Raw genomic sequence first — 17,483 nt, 5'->3', positions numbered from 1 at the left:
GCTAAATGGATAAGAAAACAGGACTCGCACATATGCTATCTACAAGAGACTCACCTGAAAACAGAAGATACACATAGACTGAAAGTAAAAGGACAGAAAAAAAATATTTCATGCAAATAGAAATGAAAAAAAAGCTGAGGTAGCAATACTTATAGATGAAAAAATAAACTTTAAACAAAGACTATAGTAAGGGTAAAGAAGGTCACTACATAATGATAAAGGGAGCAATCCAACAGGAAGAGATAGACATTATAAATATCTATGCACCTAATATAGGAGCACCTAAATATATAAAGCTTACTTTGATGGACATAAAGGGCGAGATCAACAGCAATACTATAATAGTAGGGGATTTCAATACCCCACTAACATCACTGGATAGATCCTCAAGAAAGAAAATTAACAAAGAAATAGCAGAATTAAGGAACACACTAGATCAACTGGATTTAGAAGATATCTTCAGAACCTTCACCCTAAAGCAGCAGAATATACATTCTTTTCAAGGGCACATGGTACATTCTCTAGGATAGACCACATATTAGGGCATAAAACAAGTCTCAACAAATTTAAGAAGATTGAAATTATATCAAGCACCTTCTCTGACCATAATGGCATGAAACTAGAAATCAACTACAACAGAAAAACTGAAGAACACTCAAACATTTGGAAACTAAACAGCATGTTATTAAATAACAAATGGGTCAACAATGAGATCAAGGAAGAAATCAAAAATTTCCTTGAAACAAATGAAAATGAGTGTACATCAACTCAAAATCAGTGGGACACAGCAAAAGCAGTCCTGAGAGAGAAGTTCATAACAATACAGGAATACCTTAAGAAGCTAGTAAAAGCTCAAATAAACAACTTAATCCTGCTACTAAAAGAACTAGAAAAAGAACAGCAAGTAAATTCAAGAGGAAGTAGAAGGAAGGAAATAATAAAGATCAGAGTGGAAATAAATGACATAGAGACTAAAAAAACAATACAGAGGATCAATGAAACCAAGAGCTGGTTCTTTGAAAAGGTAAACAAGATCGATGAACCCTTAGCTAGACTCAACAAGAAAAAAAGAAAAAGGACTCAAATAAATACAATTAGAAATGAGGGTGGAGAAGTAACAAAAGACAAAGCAGAAATACAAAAGATTTTAAGAAAATACTATGAAGAACTGTATGTTAAATAACTAGATAGACAACCTAGGTGAAATGGACAAATTCCTTGAAAGAATCAATCTGAGTGAGGGGGTCGGGGGAGAGGAGGGGCACAAAGAAAAACAGATAGAAGGTGACAGAAGACTATATGATTTTGGGTGATGGGTATGCAACTTAATCAAATGTCAAAATAACCAGGAGATGTTTTCTCTGAACCTATGTACCCTGACTGATTAATGTCACCCCATTAAAATTAATAAAAAAAATCAATCTGGAAGAATCAGAAAACCTAAATAGTCTGATTACAACAAATGAGATAGAAACAGTTATCATAAAACTCCCAACAAACAAAAGCCCTGAGCCAGATGGTTTCACAGGTGAATTCTACCCAATATTCAAAGGAGAACTAACTTCAATCCTTTTTGAGCTATTTCAAAAAATTCAAGAGGAGGGAAAACTTTCCAGCTCCTTTATGAGGCAAGCATAATTTGGATTCCAAAACATGGCAAAGACAACACAAAGAAAGAAAACTATAGGTCAATATCCCTGATGAATTTAGATGCTAAAATTCTCAACAAAATATTAGCAAACTGGATCCAGCAATACATGAAAAAAATCATAAATCATGATCAAGTGGGATTTATTCTGGGGAGGCAAGGTTGGTACAATATTCACAAATCAATCAATGTGATTCATCACATGAAAAAAGGAAAAACATAAACCACATGATAATATCAATAGATGGAGAAAAAGCATTCGATAAAATCTAGCACCCATTTATGATCAAAACTCTCAGAAAAGTGGGAATACAGGGAACATACCTCAACATGATGAAGGCCATCTATGACAAACCCACAGCCAACATCATACTCAATGGGCAAAAGTTAAAAGCAATCCCCTTAAGATCAGGAACAAGGCAGGGGTGCCCCGTTTCACCAATCTTATTCAACATAGTTCTGGAAGTCCTAGCCAGAGCAATCAGACAAGAAGAAGAAATAAAAGGTGTCCAAATTGGAAAAGAAGTAAAACTATCATTATTTGCTGATGATATGATACTGTACATAGAAAACCCTAAAGTAGCAGTCAAAAAAACTACTGGAACTGATAAATGAATTAAGCAAGGTGGCAGGATATAAAATTAATACTCAATGAGATACCACCTCACACCAGAGGCATTTTTATACACCAACAATGATCTCTCTGAAAGAGAAATTAAGAAAACAATCCCCTTCACCATTGCAACAACAAAAAATAAATTACCTAGGAGTAAATTTAACCAAGGAGGTTAAAAACTTGTACTTGGAAAATTATAAAATATTGATAAAAGAAATCAAGGAAGATATAAACAAGTGGAAGCATATACTGGAACTTAATGATGTTTAAGAATAAACATCATTAAAATGTCTATATTACCCAAAGCAATTTATAAATTAAATGCAATTCCTATTAAAATACCAATGACATACTTCAAAGATATAGAACAAATATTCAAAAAATTCATATGGAACCAAAAAAGAATACAAATAGCCTCAGCAATCTTGAAAAAGAAGAATAAAGTGGTGGTATCACACTTCTTGATATCAAGTTATACTACAAGGCCATTGTACTCAAAACAGCTTGGTACTGGCATAAGAACAGGCATATAGATCAATGGAACAGAGAACCCAGAAATAAACCTGCACATTTATGGACAATTGACATTTGACAAGGTGGTAATAGCATACAATGGAATAAAGACAGTCTCTTTTTTTTTTCCTGTATTTTTCTGAAGCCGGAAACAGGGAGAGACAGTCAGACAGACTCCCGCATGTGCCCGACCGGGATCTACCTGGCACGCCCACCAGAGGGCGACACTCTGCCCACCAGGGGGTGATGCTCTGCCCCTCCAGGGCATCGCTCTGTTGCGACCAGAGCCACTCTAGCGCCTGGGGCAGAGGCCGAGGAGCCATCCCCGGCGCCCGGGCCATCTTTGCTCCAGTGGAGCCTCAGCTGCGGGAGGGGAAGAGAGAGACAGAGAGGAAGGAGAGGGGGAAGGGTGGGGAAGCAGATGGGTGCTTCTCCTGTGTGCCCTGGCCGGGAATCAAACCCAGGACTTCTGCACGCCAGGCCGACGCTCTACCACTGAGCCAACCGGACAGGGCCAAGACAGTCTCTTTAACAAATGGTTTTGGGAAAATCGGACAGCTACCTGCAGAAAAATAAAACTAGACCACCAACTTACACCATTCACAAAAATAAACTCAAAATGGATAAAAGACTTAAATGTAAGTCATGAAGCCATAAGCATCCTAGAGGAAAACATAGGCAGTAAACTCTCCGATATCTCTTGTAGCAATATATTTGCTGATTTAACTCCATGGGAAAGTAAAATAAAGGACAGGATAAACAAATGGGACTATATCAAACTAAAAAGCTTTTGCACAGCTAAAAACAATATGAACAAAATAAAAAGGCTAACCACACAATGCGAGAACATATTTGACAATACATCCGATAAGGGGTTAATAACCAAAATTTATAAGGAACTTGTAAAACTCAACACCAGGAAGATAAACAATCCAATAAAAAAATGAGCAAAAGAAATGAATAGCACTTCCCCAAAGAGGACATACAGATGGCCAATAGACATATGAAAAAATGTTCAACATCACTAATCATTAGAGAAATGCAAATTAAAACCAAAATGAGATACCACCTCACACCAGTCAGAAAGGTGCTCATTAACAAAACAACACATGATAGGTGCTGGCAAGGATGTGAAGAAAAGGGAACCCTCCTGCACTGCTGGTGGGAATGCAAACTGGTGCAGCCACTGTGGAAAACAGTATGGAGATTCCTCAAAAAATTTAAAATCAAACTGCCTTTTGACCCAGCTATCCCACTTTTGGGAATATTTCCAAGAACACCACATCAATGATTCAATAGGAGAAATGCAGCCCCATGTTTATGGCAGCATTGTTCACAATAGCCAAGATCTGGAAACAGCCCAAGTTCTGTCAGTGGACGAGTGGATTAAAAAGTAGTGGAACACATACACAATGGAATATTATGGGGCCATAAAAAAGAAGGAAATATTACTTTTTTTGACAACATGGATGGACCTGCAAACTTTGTGACAACATGGATGGACCTGCAAACTATATATTATGTTAAGTGAAATAAGCCAGGCAGAGCAAAGAAAAATATCATATGACCTCAATCATTTGAGGAATCCGACAAACAGTATGAACCGAGGAACAGAATAGAGGCAGAGATGGAATCAAAGGATCCAGAGGGAAAGCAGACAGAGGGAAAGGGGATGATAGGGGGTAATGAGAACAGAAAAGCAAATCCTGGATGGAAAGAGGAGGACGTTATGAGGAGAGGAACAAGGGAGATGTACTGGGGAACACGGGGGAGGAGAGGATGTATTTGTGGGGACACTGGAATCTATATAAATATCAGTTGGTTAGAGCATTGTCCTGATACATCAAGGTTGCAGGTTCAATCTTCAGTCAGGGCACATACAAGAATCAACCAATGAATGTGTGAATAAATGGAACAACAAATTAAGCTCTCTCTCTCCCCACCCTTCCTATGTCTCTCTAAAAAGAAAATCAATAAAAATTTTTAATGGAAATAAATTGAGATATAATTGAATATGACCCTATAAGTTTTTGGTGTACACCATAATGATTTAATATTTGTATATCTTGTGAAAGGATCACAATAAATCTAGTTAATATCTGTCACCATACCTAGTTACACATTCCTTTTTCTTGTGATGAAAACTTTTAAGATCAACTCTCTTAGCAACTTTTCAAATGTATATTATAATACAGTGTTATAAATTAGAGCTAAAATTTAGCAGTAATTTTTTATACTTTTTTTTTCCAGGCAGCACATTTTTCCAGGAAATGCCTCTGACCATAATAATTATTGACACCAAACATTTCCTAACAATATCAGAGTGTATTCTGACTCTGTTTCTTCACTATGGAAACTATTGTTTTGTTATTTTTATGCCTATTGAGCATTGCCACCTGGCTATGAATAGAATATCCAAACTTGATTTGTTAAAAACTGAACTCATTATCTTACTCTCCACCTCTACCCCCCAGATTGATTCCTCTTTCTGTACATTAATTTATATTACCACCTATTCAGTTACTCATTGTGAAACCCTGAGAGTCATGTTCTTCTTATCTCCTCTTTCTCCTCCCCTGTTCCTTCTCCTCATATCTGAGTCTGGTTCTGATTGCTTTATCTCTTCTAAAAAAATTTGTTTTGGCATACTTGTACTTTTTGTTTTAAGAAGGACATATTTCATCAGGTAATAGGAACTAATTTAACAGGGTTTTAGAAAAGTGATGTCAGAAAAATGGCGCCGCAAGAGCGATACTGATAAATCTCCCCCAAAATTCAACAACATCTTCAACCAGAGACAGAAAAATCTATCCTTGGAGCCTCCAGCAGTTCCACACTAAATGCAAAGGCAGAGGCAGCAGCAACCCCATAGCTAGATCATCAGGCTGCTAATTCAGGAAGGAAAGACTAGGAGAGAGGCTCCGGGAAAACGGACTCTCATTGTTAGAGCCTGCAAATGCTAATGAGCCTCGACTGTCAACGAGACTGAAGCCCAATATATGACATCACCATAGAGACTTATCAACTGCAAACCTTTACCTAAACGTGCCACAGGGGCAGAACCCGGGGTACAGAGTCACCAACCAGGAAGAGGGAGAGAAGAAAAGCAAGAAGATAACCTCTCAAAATCAAGAATAATCTGCAGACTTTATAACCTATCCCATTTTACTATATTTGTTCATTTGTTTCTCTTATCTTCTTGTCTTGATTATTTTCTTCCTATTCCAATTTGGTCGTTTAATTCTCTGCTGGTCCTACTCTCTCCTCTCCTTGAACTACACTACCCATAAGTGTTACATCTCTCATTATCTTTCCTTTCCTCTTCCTTTCTCTCTATGAGGGTTGCACTCCAAAACTCTTAACTCTCTCTCTCTCTCCTTTTGTTCTTCTTTCTTCTTTTTGTGTTTCCTTTTTCTTTTTTTTCTCTCTCTATATTAGTTTCTTCTTTTCTCCTTTTTTTCCCTTTCATTCAGTCCTCAATCACAAACAAATTATTTTATTTGGGACTCAAATTTTTCTTTCTGGCACTTTGGGGTTTTTTTACTTTGCTTTTTAAACTCACAAGCAGTGCTCCCAACCCTGGCTCTCCATTTTATCTAGTTTTTGCTCCACTAAATACAATAGTAATTTTTAATTTTTTTCCATTTTTCCTGTTTCCCTCTTATTCCTCTCATTATATCTCTTAGTTAACAATTGCCTAAAAGCAAATCATTAAATTCTTGACCCAAATTTTTTTCCTTTTTTGCATTTTGTGGGTCCATACCTCCTTTTTTGCCCCTTTATCACTTCTCCCAACTCAGGCCCTCCATTATAGGAAGTTTTTGTTCTATTTAGCACAATATAATTCACAGTTCACCACAAGATTCTCTCCAGAAGGAAGGGAGAGGAGAGGAATGAAAAAAAAGGGAAATAATAATTTTTTAATTTTTTTAACTTTTTAGTCTTTATTAATTCTCATTAGTACTATCAACAAAACCACCCTCAGATGCCATTAAGGAAAAGGAAATCAAATATCATGGATACAAAAGACAGAGAGGTAGCACAGATAGATGTGGAAAAAATCTATGGAGAAAAAATTTAATATATTGGAAACCTTGGAGCTAAATGACAGAGAATTTAAAATACAAATCCTAAAAATACTCAGAGATATACAAGAAAACACAGAAAGAAATTTAGGGAGCTCAGAAAACAACTCAATGAACACAAAGAATATATTACCAAGGAAATTGAAACTATAAAAACAAATCAAACAGAGATGAAAAACTCAATTCACGAGCTGAAAAATGAGGTAACAAGCTTAGCTAATAGAATAGGCCAGATAGAAGGTAGGATTAGTGAAATAGAAGACAAGCAACTTGAGGCACAACAGAGAGAAGAAGAAAGAGACTCAAAAATTGAAAAAAAATGAGAAAACCCTACAGGAATTGTCTGACTCCATCAAAAAGAATAACATAAGAATAATAGGTATATCAGAGGGAGAAGAGAGAAAAAATAGAATGGAGAACATATTCAAACAAATAATAGATGAGAACTTCCCAAGCCTGTGGAAAGAACTAAAGCCTCAAATTCAAGAAGCAAACAGAACACTGAGTTTTCTTAACCACAACAAACCTACTCCAAGGCACATCATAATGAAATTGGCACAAACCAATGACCAAGAAAAAATTCTCAAGGCAGCCAGGGAAAAGAAGAATACAACATATAAAGGAAGGCCCATTAGATTATCATTGGATTTCTCAACAGAAACTCCATAAGCTAGAAGAGAGTGGACCCCAATATTTAAATCCTGAAAGAGAGGAACTTTCAGCCATGAATACTATACCCATCAATGCTATCCTTCAAATATGAAGGAGAAATAAAAATATTCACAGGGACAGAAAAGATGAGGGAATTTATCATCAGAAAACTCCCCACTCCAGGAATTAATAAAGGGGGTTTTCAAACCAGATACAAAGAACAAAACAAAACAAAACCACAAGTAAAAGCTCCACCAAGAAAACAATAAAACCAAATTTAAACTGTGACAACAAAAACAAACAAACAAAAACACGGGAGAGGTTGGAAATTAACAGTAGCAAAGGATGATGGAGTATAGAAGTACTCACAAGATAGTGCATTACAATGAACAGGGTAGGAACCCTTTTCATTACTTAATGGTAACCACCCTTGAAAAAACCACCACAGAAGCACATGATTTAAAAAAGATAGCAAGAGAGGAAAGAAGTATGGAATACAACCAAACAAAAACAAATAATAGAAAAACAAAAGAGAAGAATCAAACAAGACACAAAACTGACAGAAAACAATGGTATAAAACGGCAATAGGGAACCCACAATTGTCAATAGTTACACTAAATGTAAACGGATTAAACTCACCAATAAAAAGCACAGAGTAGCAGAATGGATTAAAAAAGAAAATCCAACTGTATGCTGCCTACAAGAAACTCATCTAAGCAACAAGGATAAAAAGAAATTCAAAGTGAAAGACTAGAAAACAATACTCCAAGCAAATAACATCCAAAAAAAAGCATGCATAGCAATACTCATATCTGATAATGCTGACTACAAGACAGCAAAAGTACTCAGGGACAAAAATGGCCATTTCATAATGATTAAGGGGACGCTGAATCCAGAAGACATAACAATTCTTTTTTTTTTTTTTTTGTATTTTTCTGAAGCTGGAAACGGGGAGAGACAGTCAGACAGACTCCCGCATGCGCCTGACCAGGATCCACCCGGCACACCCACCAGGGGCGACGCTCTGCCCACCAGGGGGTGATGCTCTGCCCCCCCGGGGCATCGCTCCGCCGCGACCAGAGCCACTTCAGCGCCTGGGGCAGAGGCCAAGGAGCCATCCCCAGCGCCCGGGCCATCTTTGCTCCACTGGAGCCTTGGCTGCGGGAGGGGAAAAGAGAGACAGAGAGGAAGGGGGGTGGTGGAGAAGCAAATGGGCGCTTCTCCTATGTGCCCTGGCCGGGAATCGAACCTGGGTCCCCCGCACGCCAGGCCAATGCTCTACCGCTGAGCCAACCGACCAGGGCCAACAATTCTTAATATATATGCACCAAACCAAGGAGCACCAAAATATATAAGACAGCCACTTAATTTACCTTAAAACAAAAACTGACAAAAATACAATCATACTTGGAGACCTCAATACACCGCTGACGGCTCTAGATCGGTCATTGAAACAGAGAATCAATAAAGATATATTGGCCTTAAACAAAACACTAGAGCACCTGTATATGATAGACATCTATAGGACATTTCATCCCAAAGTGACTGAGTATACATTTTTCTCCAGTGTACATGGATCATTCTCAAGAACTGACCATATGCTGGGCCACAAAAACAACATCAGCAAATTCAGAAAAATCAAAGTTGTACCAAGCATATTTTCTGGTCATAAAGCCTTGAAACTAGAATTCAACTGCAAAAAAGAAGACAAAAACCCCACAAAAATGTGGAAACTAAACAATATACTTTTAAAAAGTGAATGGGTCAAAGAAGAAATAAGCGCAGAGATCAAAAGATATATACAGACTAATGAAAATGACAATATGACATCAGAATCTATGGGATGCAGCAAAAACAGTGATAAGAGGGAAGTTCATATTGTTCATATATGAACAAGCAAGAGAGAGCCCAAGCGAACCACTTAACTTCACACCTTAAGGAACTGGAAAAAGAAGAACAAAGACAACCCAAAACCAGCCGAAGAAAGGAGATAATAAAAATCAGAGCAGAAATAAATGAAATAGAGAACAGGAAAACTATAGAAAAAATTAATAGAACGAGGAGCTGGTTCTTTGAAAAGATCAACAAAATTGACAAACCCTTGGCAAGACTTACCAAGGAAAAAAGAGAAAGGACTCATATAAACAGGGCTTTAGTGACAGGATTTATGAGAATCTTGGTAGGAGTTCGGTTGTGCAGAGACCAGCTCGGCAATGGGTGTGTATGAAAGGAAGGTGCTGTAGGACTTAAGAAAAAACACACAATGTACTGTATAACACATTAAAGATGGGTATAGGGGACTGCCAGCCTCTAGGACTGAGAGCCCAGATCTCTGCAGCCTTATCGTGTTTATTTGTTTCTTTAATCAGCAAGAAAGTTAGCAGAGCATAGACTCAGAAACAGAGAAGGATGATTAACTAAAATCTTGCAGGTATGCAGGAAATGGCTATTAAGTTTTAAAAGCTTCCATTAAACAATCTTATCAGTGCTTGCCCGGGTAGTGTTCTATCTCTGCAGAACTTGACTTTCCTAAGTCTGCATGTAAAACTTGTTTCAGGGAAGCATTCTAATCTCTGGCCATTTTCGTACAGGTTGTATTGTAGCTATAGTTCTAGAGCAGGGGTCCCCAAACTACGGCCCGTGGGCCGCATGCGGCCCCCTGAGGCCATTTATCTGGCCCCCACCGCACTTCCGGAAGGGGCACCTCTTTTGTTGGTGGTCAGAGAGAGGAGCATAGTTCCTATTGAAATACTGGTCAGTTTGTTGATTTAAATTTACTTGTTCTTTATTCTAAATATTGTATTTGTTCCCGTTTTGTTTTTTTTACTTTAAAATAAGATATGTGCAGTGTGCATAGGGATTTTTTTTTTTTTTTTTATAATTTTATTTTTTTAATGGGGTGACATCAATAAATCAGGATACATATATTCAAAGATAACAAGTCCAGGTTATCTTGTCGTTCAATTATGTTGCATACCCACCACCCAAAGTCAGATTGTCCTCTGTCACCTTCTATCTTGTTTTCTTTGTGCCCCTCCCCACCCCCTATCCCTCTCCCATTCCCCCCTCCCCCCGTAACCACCACACTCTTGTCAATGTCTCTTAGTTTCAGTATTATGTCCCACCTACGTATGGAATAATACAGTTCCTGGTTTTTTCTGATTTACTTATTTCGCTTCGTATCATGTTATCAAGATCCCACCATTTTGCTGTAAATGTTCCGATGTCATCATTTCTTATGGCTGAGTAGTATTCCATAGTGTATATGTGCCACATCTTCTTTATCCAGTCATCTATTGATGGGCTTTTTGGTTGTTTCCATGTCCTGGCCACTGTGAACAATGCTGCAATAAACATGGGGCTGCATGTGTCTTTACGTATCAATGTTTCTGAGTTTTGGGGATATATACCCAGTAGAGGGATTGCTGGGTCATAAGGTAGTTCTATTTGCAGTTTTTTGAGGAACCACCATACTTTCTTCCATAATGGTTGTACTACTTTACATTCCCACCAACAGTGGATGAGGGTTCCTTTTTCTCCACAGCCTCTCCAACATTTGCTATTACCTGACTTGCTAATAACAGCTAATCGAACAGGTGTGAGGTGGTATCTCATTGCCGTTTTGATTTGCATTTCTCTAATAGCTAAAGAAGATGAGCATCTTTTCATATATCTGTTGGCCATTTGTATTTCTTCCTGGGAGAAGTGTCTATTCATATCCTCTTCCCATTTTTTTATTGGATTGTTTGTTTGTTTGTTGTTGAGTTTTATGAGTTCTTTGTATATTTTGGATATTAGGCCCTTATCTGAGCTGTTGTTTGAAAATATCATTTCCCTTTTAGTTGGCTTTCTGTTTATTTTGTTATCAGTTTCTCTTGCTGAGCAAAAACTTCTTAGTCTGATGTAGTCCCATTCATTAATTTTTGCCTTCACTTCTCTTGCCATTGGAGTCAAATTCATAAAATGCTCTTTAAAACCCAGGTCCATGAGTTGAGTACCTATGTCTTCTTCTATGTACTTAATTGTTTCAGGTCTTATGTTTAGATCTTTGATCCATTTTGAGTTAATTTTTGTACAGGGGGAGAGACTGTAGTCCAGTTTCATTCTTTTGCATGTGGCTTTCCAGTTTTCCCAGCACCATTTGTTGAAGAGGCTTTCTTTTCTCCATTGTGTGTTGTTGGCCCCTTTATCAAAAATTATTTGACTATATATATGTGGTTTTATTTCTGGACTTTCTATTCTGTTCCATTGGTCTGAGTGTCTATTTTTCTGCCAATACCATGCTGTTTTGATTGTCGTGGCCCTATAATAGAGTTTGAAGTCAGGTATTGTTATGCCCCCAGCTTCATTCTTTTTCTTTAGGATTGCTTTGGCTATTCGGGGTTTTTTATAGTTCCATATAAATCTGATGATTTTTTGCTCTATTTCTTTAAAAAATGTCATTGGAATTTTGATGGGAATTGCATTAAATTTGTATATTGCTTTGGGTAATATGGCCATCTTGATTATATTTATTCTTCCTAGCCAAGAACAAGGTATATTCTTCCATCTCATTATATCTTTTTCGATTTCCCTTAACAATGGTTTATAGTTTTCATTATATAGGTCCTTTACATTCTTTGTTATGTTTATTCCTAAGTATTTTATTTTTTTTGTTGCAATCGTGAAGGGGATTATTCTTTTGAGTTCCTTCTCAGTTGTTTCATTGTTGGCATATAGAAAGGCTATTGACTTCTGTATGTTAATTTTGTATCCTGCGACCTTACTGTATTGGCTTATTGTTTCTAGTAGTCTTTTTGTGGATTCTTTGGGGTTTTCGATGTATAGGATCATATCATCTGCAAAAAGTGATACCTTTACTTCTTCTTTTCCGATATGGATGCCTTTTATTTCTTTGTCTTGTCTGATTGCTGTGGCGAGAACCTCTAGTACCACATTAAATAAGAGTGGAGAGAGTGGACAACCCTGTCTTATTCCTGATTTAAGGGGGAAAGCCTTCAGTTTAGTGCCATTTAATATGATGTTAGCTGATGGTTTATCATATATGGCCTTTATCATGTTGAGATATTTTCCTTCTATACCCATTTTGTTGAGAGTCTTAAACATAAAATTGTGTTGTATTTTATCGAAAGCCTTTTCTGCATCTATTGATAAGATCATGTGGTTTTTGTTCTTTGTTTTGTTGATATGGTGTATTACATTAACTGTTTTACGTATGTTGAACCATCCTTGAGATTCTGGGATGAATCCCACTTGATCATGATGAATTATTTTTTTAATATGTTGTTGTATTCGATTTGCTAGTATTTTGTTTAGTATTTTAGCATCTGTATTCATTAGAGATATTGGTCTGTAGTTTTCTTTTTTTGTGCCATCCTTGCCTGGTTTTGGTATGAGGGTTATGTTGGCCTCATAAAATGTGTTTGGAAGTATTGCTTCTTCTTCAATTTTTTGGAAGACTTTGAGTAGAATAGGAACCAAGTCTTCTTTGAATGTTTGATAAAATTCGCTGGTATATCCGTCAGGGCCTGGACTTTTATTTTTGGGGAGGTTTTTAATGGTTTTTTCTATTTCTTCTCTACTGATAGGTCTGTTTAGGCTTTCTGCTTCTTCTTGACTCAGTCTAGGAAGGTTGTATTTTTCTAGGAATTTATCCATTTCTTCTAGGTTGTTGAATTTAGTGGCATAAAGTTTTTCATAGTATTCTACAATAATTCTTTGTATATCTACAGTGTCCGTGGTGATTTCTCCTCTTTCATTTTGGATTTTGTTTATATGAGTTCTTTCTCTTTTTTCCTTGGTAAGTCTTGCCAAGGGTTTGTCAATTTTGTTGATCTTTTCAAAGAACCAGCTCCTTGTTCTATTAATTTTTTCTATAGTTTTTCTGTTCTCTAATTCATTTATTTCTGCTCTGATTTTTATTATCTCCTTTCTTCGGCTGGTTTTGGGTTGTCTTTGTTCTTCTTTTTCTAGTTCCTTAAGGTGGGAAGTTAAGTGGTTCACTTGGGCTCTCTCTTGTTTATTCATATATGCCTGAAGCGATATGAACTTCCCTCTTATCACTGCTTTTGCTGCATCCCATAGATTCTGATATGTCGTATTGTCATTTTCATTAGTCTGTATATATCTTTTGATCTCTGCACTTATTTCTTCTTTGACCCATTCATTTTTTAAAAGTATGTTGTTTCGTTTCCACATTTTTGTGGGATTTTTTTCCTCTTTTTTGCAGTTGAATTCCAGTTTCAAGGCTTTATGATCAGAAAATATGCTTGGTACAACTTCAATTTTTCTGAATTTGCTGATGTTGTTTTTGTGGCCCAACATATGGTCAATTCTTGAGAATGATCCATGTACACTGGAGAAAAATGTATACTCAGTCACTTTGGGATAAAATGTCCTGTAGATGTCTATCATATCCAGGTGCTCTAGTGTTTTGTTTAAGGCCACTATGTCTTTGTTGATTCTCTGTTTGGATGACCGATCTAGAGCCGTCAGCGGTGTATTGAGGTCTCCAAGTATGATTATATTTTTGTCAGTTTTTGTTTTAAGATCAATAAGTGGCTGTCTTATATATTTTGGTGCTCCTTGGTTTGGTGCATATATATTAAGAATTGTTATGTCTTCTTGATTCAGTGTCCCCTTAGCCATTATGAAATGGCCATTTTTGTCTCTGAGTACTTTTCCTGTCTTGTAGTCAGCATTATCCGATATGAGTATTGCTACACCTGCTTTTTTTTGGATGTTATTTGCTTGGAGTATTGTTTTCCAGCCTTTCACTTTGAATTTGTTTTTATCCTTGTTACTTAGATGAGTTTCCTGTAGGCAGCATACAGTTGGATTTTCTTTTTTAATCCATTCTGCTACTCTATGCCTTTTTATTGGTGAGTTTAATCCGTTTACATTTAGTGTAATTATTGATACTTGTGAGTTCCCTATTGCCATTTTATAGATTGCTTTCTGTTAGTTTCGTGTCTTGTTTGATCCTTCTCTTTCATTTTCTATCTTTTGTTTTTATTTGGTTGTATTCCATACATCTTTCCTCTGTTGCTATCTTTTTTTATCTCATGTGCTTCTGTGGTGGTTTTTTCAATGGTGGTTACCTTTGAGTAATGAAAAGGGTCCCTACCCTGTTCATTGTAGCGAACTATTTTGTGAGTACTTTTGCACTCCATCGTCCTTTGTTACTGTTAACCTCCGTCTTCTCCCCCTCTTTCTTTTTGTTGTTGTCACAGTTTAAATTTGGTTTTATTGTGTTCTTCTTGGAGCTTTTACTTGTGGCTCTGTTTTTTTTTGTTCTTTGTATCTGATTGGAGAACCCCCTTTAGTAATTCCTGGAGTGGGGGTTTTCTCATGATAAATTCCCTCATCTTTTCTGTATCTGTGAATGTTTTTATTTCTCCTTCGTATTTGAAGGATAGCTTTGATGGGTATAGTATTCGTGGCTGAAAGTTCCTCTCTTTCAGGACTTTAAATATTGGGGACCACTCTCTTCTAGCTTGTAGAGTTTCTGCTGAGAAATCTGATGATAATCTAATGGGCCTTCCTTTATATGTTGTATTCTTCTTTTCCCTGGCTGCCTTGAGAATTTTTTCTTTGCTGTTGGTTTGTGTCAATTTCATTATGATATGCCTTGGAGTAGGTTTGTTGGGGTTAAGAAAACTTGGAGTTCTGTTTGCTTCTTGAACTTGAGGCTTTAGTTCTTTCCACAGGCTTGGGAAGTTCTCATCTATTATTTGTTTGAGTATGTTCTCCATTCCATTTTCTCTCTCTTCTCCCTCTGATATACCTATTATTCTTATGTTATTCTTTTTGATGGAGTCAGATAATTCTTGTAGGGCTATCTCATTTTTTTTAATTTTTGAGTCTCTTTCTTCTTCTCTCTGTTGTGCCTCAAGTTGCTTGTCTTCTATTTCACTAATCCTCTCTTCTATCTGACCTGTTCTATTAGCTAAGCTTGTTACTTCATTTTTCAGCTCGTGAATTGAGTTTTTCATCTCTGTTTGATTTGTTTTTATAGTTTCAATTTCCTTGGACATATATTCTTTGTGTTCATTGAGTTGTTTTCTGAGCTCCCTAAATTTCTTTCTGTGTTTTCTTGTATATCTCGGAGGATTTTTAGGATTTCTATCTTGAATTCTCTGTCATTTAGCTCCAAGGTTTCCAATATATTAAATTTTTTCTCCATAGATTTTTCCTCATCTAGCTGTGTTACCTCTCTTTCTTTTGTATCCATGATATTCGATTTTCTCTTCCTTAATGGCATCTGAGGGTGGTTTTGTTGATAGTATTAATGAGATTTAATAAAGAATAAAAAGTTAAAAAAAATAAAAAAAATAAAAAATTGAAGAGTTGTTTTTTTAAAAAAAATTAATAATGAAATAAAGAAAAATAAAATAAAATAAAAATTTTTAAAAATTTTTTAAAAAAGGAAATTATTCCCCCCCTCCTTTTTTCCTCTCCTCTCCTCTCCCCTCTTTCTTGAGAAAATCTTGTGGTGGACTGTGAGTTATAACAAACAATGCCTGTGATGGAGGGCCTGAATTGGGGAAAAGTAATAAAGGGGCAAAAAAGAAAAAAATAAAAAAAAAAAAATAAAGGAAAAAAAGATAAAAAAAAGAGCGTATGGACCCACAAAAAGCAAATAAGGAAAAAATTTGGGTCAAGAATAAAATGATTTGCTTTTAGGTGTTGGTTGTCTAAGAGTTATGATGAGAGGAATAAGAGGAAAACGGAAAAATGGGGGGACAAATTAAAAACTTATTATTGTATTTAGTGGAATAAGAACTAGATAATATGGAGAGCCAGGGATGGGAGCACTGCTAGTGAGTTAAAAAGGTGAAGTAAAAACCCCCCAAAATGCCACAAACATAGGTTTGAGTCCCAGATAAGATAATTTGTTTGTTATTGAGGTTTGAATGAGAGGAGATGTATAGGAGAAAGGAAGAAACTAATATAGAGGGAGAAAAGAAAGAGAGAGAGAAAAAAAAGAGGGAACCACTAAAAGAAGAAAAAAGAAAGGAGAGAGAGAGAGAGTTAAGGGTTTTGGAGTGCAACCCTCATAGAGAGAAAGGAAGAGAAGAGAAAAGATAATGGGAGATGTAACACTTATGGGTAGTGTAGTTCAAGGAGAGGAGAGAGTAAGACCAGTAGAGAGTTAATCGGCCAAATTGGAGGAAGAAAAAAAAGTATCAAGAATGAAGATAAGAGAAACAAACGAACAAATATAATAAAATATGATAGGTTATAAAGTCTGCAGATTATTCTTGATTTTGAGAGGTTATCTTCTTGCTTTTTCTTTTCTCTCCCTCTTCCTGGTTGGTGACTCTGTACCCCAGGTTCTGCCCCTTTGGCACGCTCAGGTAGAGGCTTGCAGTTGATAAGTCTCTATGGCAATGTCATGTATTGTGCTTTAATCTCGTGGGAGTCGAGGCTCATTAGCATTTATAGGCTCCGACAGTGAGAGAGTCCGTGTTCCTGGAGCCTTTCTCCTAGTCTTTCCTTCCTCAATTAGTAGCCTGATAATCCAGCTATGGGGTTGCTGCTGCCTCTGCCTGGATAGTAAGAGGCTCAAAGAGCTGGCAACTCCCCACTCTATTTCCACTCAGCACAGGGCTCTGGGTAAGGCTCAGTCAGTCAGAGCTGCTAGCATAATCAGGCGGGCTTTCCGCCCACTCAAAGACCACTGGCTCTGCCACTCTGTCCGGTAACACAAGTGGGCGCCCACTTCTGGGGGGCGCTTGGAGGAAACTCTCACTCACTGTCTGTGACCAGGATATCCAGCCAGCAGTCTCACGCTCTGAGTGAAACCCCCAACCGCAGAGAAAAGTTGCAGCGTTGGAATTGAGTCTCGCTCCGTCCCCGTGCGCGGCTTTTGCAAGGCGCTGGGGCGGCTCGAGATTCCGCTTTGGCCCACACAAAGGCCCCTGACTCTGCCCCTCTCTGCGATAACACGGGCGCGCACTGCGGAGG

Source organism: Saccopteryx bilineata, chromosome 4 (assembly GCF_036850765.1).
Source record: "Saccopteryx bilineata isolate mSacBil1 chromosome 4, mSacBil1_pri_phased_curated, whole genome shotgun sequence".
Taxonomy (NCBI): domain Eukaryota; kingdom Metazoa; phylum Chordata; class Mammalia; order Chiroptera; family Emballonuridae; genus Saccopteryx; species Saccopteryx bilineata.
The sequence above is the reverse complement of the archived record's forward strand: the minus strand, read 5'-3'. Positions refer to the sequence as shown.